We start from the raw sequence: 6,000 nt of genomic DNA on the forward strand, positions 1-6,000 counted from the left end.
TAGAGCAAACATAATACGTTTCATCATGAAACCAATTTTCTCTTTTAAATGTAACTCTCCACCAAAGTATTTTCTCAAACTATCAACGGTAGATTCATTATTTTTCAGGCTTAGAGCGGGCATGGTTTATGTAGTTTAAAGAATCAATAAAGGCTCATGAAGGCTCAAGGGGGTTGACTATCGAAACACACCATGTAATGATGGCATGACATTTAGGACGGCTGGGAAAGCTTTTTGGTTATGCCAAAGAAATGTCTAGATCATTTCTCTAATATTTGGTCTCAACTAGGATTTCGCCCCAAGGACCCATCAACGGATTCTAGAGCAAAGCAAAATCGAACCTCCCTCTTTCAATTAATTCAACTTCTTCTCTTCATAAGCAAAATGGAATAAGAGAAAAACGACTATGTGCTCAATTGTGTTCAAGGTCAAAGATTTAAACCAAAGTACCCACAAAACTTCACTTGACATAAAAGAAATTTTTGAAAATTTTTCTCAAAACCATCTTCAATCACAAATTTCAGAGTCATAGAGAATTCAATCTTACTCCAATGCATGCTTGGTAAGAGACTCAAACAACCCATCAACAACCCAAGACTTAGAAAACAAGAGGATCAAATAATTATAGGAGTTTACACCCCCAAACTTAAACTAAACAATGTCCTCATTGTGATGCAAAAGTAAAAAGGATTGAAGAAATAAAGGAACTTCCCTGGTTTCATGGTGAACCTTCCGAGGTTTTAAAATTTTCCAGCTCTTTATTCTTGCTAAATAAACCTGCATCAAAAACCAATTTATTAATACTTAAATAAACAAAGATAATAAAATAAATGAAAGAGTGAAAGATAGATCTATGGGCTGCCTCCCATAAGCGCTTGTTTTAAAGTCTACAGCCAGACTTTTCAATCCTCATCACTTAGGATCTCCAAGAGGAATATATGCATAGTTCCTCTCCATTTGCTCTCCATAGTAGTGCTTCAATCTTTGACCATTAACTCTGAAAATATTCCCTGCCTTGTCCTTCAAATCTACTGCTCCAAAAGAGAAAGTTTCATGAATTGTATAAGGACCCGTCCATCTTGATTTTAACTTTCCTGGGAAAAGTTTGAGTCGTGAATTGAAGAGTAAAACTTGTTGTCCTGGAGCAAACTCTCGCCTAAGAATCTGTTTGTCATGCCACTTCTTCGTCCTTTCTTTATAGATCTTTGCATTTTCATATGCATCATTCCGGAACTCTTCCATCTCATTCAATTGAAGAAGTCGCTTTTCACCTGCTGCCTTCAAATCAAAGTTAAACTTTTTCACAGCCCAATAAGCTCTATGCTCCAACTCTACAGGAAGATGACATGCCTTTCCAAACACTAATCGGTATGGAGACATCCCGATAGGTGTTTTAAAGGCTGTACGGTATGCCCACAAAGCATCATCAAGCTTCTTCGCCCAATCCTTTCTATTGATTTTGACCGTCTTCTCAAGGATGTTCTTGATCTCTCTATTTGAAATTTCAGCTTGACCATTAGTTTGAGGATGGTAAGCAAGTGCTATCTTGTGCTTCACACCATATTTAGACAGAAGATTCTCAAATAACTTGTTGCAAAGTGAGTCCCTTCATCACTAATAATAGCTCGTGGAGTGCCAAATCTTGTGAATATGTTCTTGTGCAGAAATTTGAGCACTACCTTTGCATCATTTGTTGTTGTAGCAATTGCTTCCACCCATTTTGACACATAGTCAACTGCTAGCAAGATATAAGCAAAACCAAAAGAAGGAGGAAAAGGCCCCATAAAATCTATTCCCCAAACATCAAACAACTCAACTTCTAAGATACCTTTCAATGGTAACTCATGACGCCTTGAAATATTTCCCATACGTTGGCACCGGTCACAAGTTTTCACCAAAGTGTAACTATCACGAAAAATGGAAGGCCAAAAGAACCCACTTTGAAGTACCTTAGCTGCTGTACGGGTGGCTCCAAAGTGTCCTCCATATGATGAGGAATGGCAATGATGGAGGATGTCTTGCATCTCTTCTTCCGGCACACATCTTCTAATGATTTGATCAGGGCATCTTTTGAACAACAAAGGCTCATCCCAAAGATAGTGATTCACATCATGCAAAAATTTCTTACGTTGATGGTAAGCAAGATCAGGTGGTAAAACTTTACAAGCTAGATAATTAACAATATCAGCATACCACGGAAGCTTGATCTCACATGCAAACAACTGCTCATCAGGGAATGCCTCTTGGACCACTGAATCTAGTCTTTCTTCCTCTTGCTCTAACCGAGAGAGATGGTCAGCCACTAAATTTTCACTTCCCTTCTTGTCTCGAATCTCCAAATCAAATTCTTGAAGAAGGAGGATCCAACGAATTAGCCTAGGCTTAGCATCATTCTTGCCAAACAAATAGCGAAGTGCTGCATGATCAGTGAACACTATCACCTTTGTCCCAATGAGGTAGGACCGAAATTTGTCACAAGCAAACACCACAGCAAGCATCTCCTTCTCAGTTGTTGTATAATTTAACTGAGCTTCATTCAATGTCCGGCTTGCATAATAGATGGCTCTAAACAGCTTGTCTCGCCTTTGCCCCAACACTGTTCCAATTGCAAAGTCACTTGCATCGCACATAACTTCAAAAGGTTGACTCCAATCAGGCACAATCATAATTGGTGCTGAAATTAGCTTCTCCTTGAGTGCATTAAAGGCCTGCAAACAAACAACATCAAAGTCAAATGCAGAATTTTTCTCAAGAAGATTACATAGAGGTTTAGAGAGTTTAGAAAAATCCTTGATAAATCTTCTATAAAATCCCGCATGTCCCAGAAAACTTCTTATTCCCTTCACATTCTTTGGAGGTGGTAGTTTCTCTATGGTTGCAATTTTGGCTCGATCCACCTCAATTCCTTTGGATGACACTCTATGGCCCAGCACTATCCCTTCTTGAACCATGAAATGACATTTCTCCCAGTTCAGGACCAGATTCTTATCTTCACATCTCTGCAAAACAAGAGCTAAGTTATGCAAACAATGATCAAAAGATGTACCAAAAACTGAAAAGTCATCCATAAATACTTCCATTATATCTTCCACCATGTCAAAAAAGATAGCCATCATGCAACGTTGAAATGTCGCAGGGGCGTTGCACAATCCAAAGGGCATCCTCCTAAAAGCAAACGTCCCATATGGGCATGTGAATGCAGTCTTCTCTTGATCTTCAGGAGCTATAGCAATCTGGTTATACCCCGAATAACCATCCAAAAAACAATAGTAGGAGTACCCAGCCAATCGATCCAACATCTGATCAATGAATGGAAGTGGAAAATGATCATTCCTTGTTGCTTTATTCAACTTGCGGTAATCCATGCATACACGCCATCCCGTGACCGTTCTTGTAGGAATGAACTCATTATTTTCATTTTTCACTACCGTCATTCCACCTTTCTTTGGTACAACTTGCACTGGACTTACCCATGAACTGTCTGAAATAGCATATATAATTCCAGCATTAAGGAGTTTCAAAATTTCAGCTCTCACTACTTCCTTCATTGCTGGATTTAATCTTCTTTGGTGCTCAATTGTTGGCTTGTAAAGCTCCTCCATTAAAATCTTGTGCATGCATATGGAGGGACTTATTCCTTTTATGTCAGAAATAGTCCATCCCAAGGCTGTTCTATGCTCCCTCAATACACGCAACAACTTTTCCTCTTCTTCGGGTGTGAGTGATGTAGCAACAATCACTGGAAAGGTATCACTATCACCCAAGAATGCGTAGTGAAGATGCTCAGGTAATTGCTTCAACTCTGGAGTATTTTTCTGCATCTTTTCTTTATCAACTCCAGATTCACTCTTTGGTACCACCGGCTCTAGCTTCCCCACTTCATTACTAAGTGATGTAACCTGCTGCAATGCTCCCAAAGCAAAAACATAGTGGAGAAATTCTTCACTAACAAAAGGCAAGTCAGATTCACAAACAGCAGAATTTTTAAAATCAAGAGCATGAGATGAAGAGGTGATACAGCGCTCTAGGTGGTCGGATGGCATATCTTCTTGAAAGGCCTCTTCTACACATTGCTTAATGACATCTACCCGAAAGCAAGTACTTGGATCTTCTGGAAATTTCATGGCTTGGTAGATGTTGAACATAACTTCTTCCTTATTAACCCGCAATGTCAATTCACCCTTTTGAACATCAATTAAAGCTCTTCCCGTGGCCAAGAATGGTCGCCCAAGAATTAGTGGGACATCTTCATCTTCTTCCATGTCCAACACCACAAAATCAGCAGGGAAAATGAACTTATCCACCTTTACCAATACATCTTCTATGATTCCACGTGGATACTTGATGGACCGATCCGCTAGTTGCAAGGAAATTGTTGTATGCTTCATCTCTCCAAGTCCCAATTTCCTGCAAACAGAAAATGGCATAAGATTAATGCTAGCACCAAGATCACATAAGACTCTATCAAAAAATGAATCTCCAATAGTGCAAGGCAAAGTGAAACTCCCCGGATCTTTCAATTTTTGAGGCAATTTCTTTTGAAGAATGGCACTGCATTCTTCAGAAAGCTTCACTGTTTCAAACTCCTCCAACCTTCTCTTCTTGGAAATGATGTCTTTCAGGAATTTGACATAGTTTGGCATTTGTTCCAAGGCATCTGCAAAAGGAATATTAATGTGAATTTTCTTAAAAATATCCAAAAACTTAGAAAATTGCTTATCTAGTTTTTGCTTTTGAAAACGCTGAGGGTAAGAAAGTGGAGGAGCAAGAATAGGAGGATTGTCAGGAAATGAAATTGTAGGAGGCAAGTCGGTCTCCTCTAGTGTATCATTGACAATCTCCTCTTCTTCCACTTGATCTTTGCTTTGGCCATTGTTCGCAGCGGTAGGAGTGGACTTGCTCTCCTTTAATGGTGCCCTCTCAATTTCTTTTCCACTCCTAAGTGTGATGGCCTTGCATTGTTCCTTTGGATTCACTTCAGTGTTGCTAGGAAAAGCTCCTCTTTGTTGGGCATTGATGGTAGTGGCTAGTTGCCCAATTTGCACTTCAAGATTCTTCATAGTGGCTCCCATATTGCTACAATGAGTCTCAATGTTGTCCAAGCTTGAATCAGTCTTTTTAAACCTTGCATTAGTCTCTTGAATAAAGGAAACCATGGCATCCTCAAGTGACATCTTCTTCTCGCTTGGTTGGCTATCAAATCCGGGAGGATGTTGAGGTTGCAACACATTCTTGGTATTTCCATATGAAAGATTCTCATGATTTCTAAGCCCTGGATGATAGTAATTTGGCATAGGATTACCACGATAATTGTAGTTCCGATTGTTGACATATTGAACTTGTTCTTGACTCGCCTCATTGCTTTGAACTATCATGCTTGTGGATGCAACATATTCTGTACTTTGTGGTATCCTTTGTGTTGTCAAGGCTGAAATCTGATGAGATAGAGTAGCTACTTGAGCGGAAAGAGCTGCTATCGGCTCCAAGTCATGAATTCCAGCAACCTTCTTAGCCAAAGTCCTCTCAGTTGGCCATTGATAGTTGTTTGAGGCCATTTCCTCCAAAAGTGCAGTAGCACCTTCAGCTGTCTTCGACATCAAAGTTCCACCAGTAGCAGCATCAACTATAGTTCAAGTTTGCCCATTTAACCCATTGTAGAACATCTGAACTTGCAACCAATCTGGCAATCCATGTTGTGGGTAACGTCGAACCAAGTCCTTATACCTTTCCCAAGCTTCATAGAGTGACTCAAAATCATTTTGCTTGAACTGGCCAATCTCACTCCTGAGTTGGGCTGTTTTTGCAGGAGGAAAGAATTTAGCAAGAAACCTCTCAGCCATGTCCTGCCAACTAACAATGCTTCCCGGTTGTAGAGATTGTAGCCAACCTCTAGCCTTGTCCCTCAAAGAGAAAGGAAACAATCTCAGTCTAATGGTGTCTTCAGTAACACCATTGATCTTCACAGTGTCACAAATCTCCAAGAACATAGCCAAGTGAATA

The 6,000-nt window shown here is 39.9% G+C and overlaps 1 non-coding gene across 1 annotated transcript; it reads left to right on the forward strand.

The window, feature by feature from the left end:
* Positions 1-5,685: 5,685 nt before the first annotated feature.
* Positions 5,686-5,792, forward strand: LOC122290558. The gene has a single exon (XR_006236421.1). It is a non-coding gene; the product is annotated as a small nucleolar RNA R71 (small nucleolar RNA).
* The last annotated feature ends 208 nt before the right edge of the window (positions 5,793-6,000 follow it).

This window comes from Carya illinoinensis, chromosome 12, assembly GCF_018687715.1.
Source record: "Carya illinoinensis cultivar Pawnee chromosome 12, C.illinoinensisPawnee_v1, whole genome shotgun sequence".
Classification (NCBI taxonomy): Eukaryota; Viridiplantae; Streptophyta; class Magnoliopsida; order Fagales; family Juglandaceae; genus Carya; species Carya illinoinensis.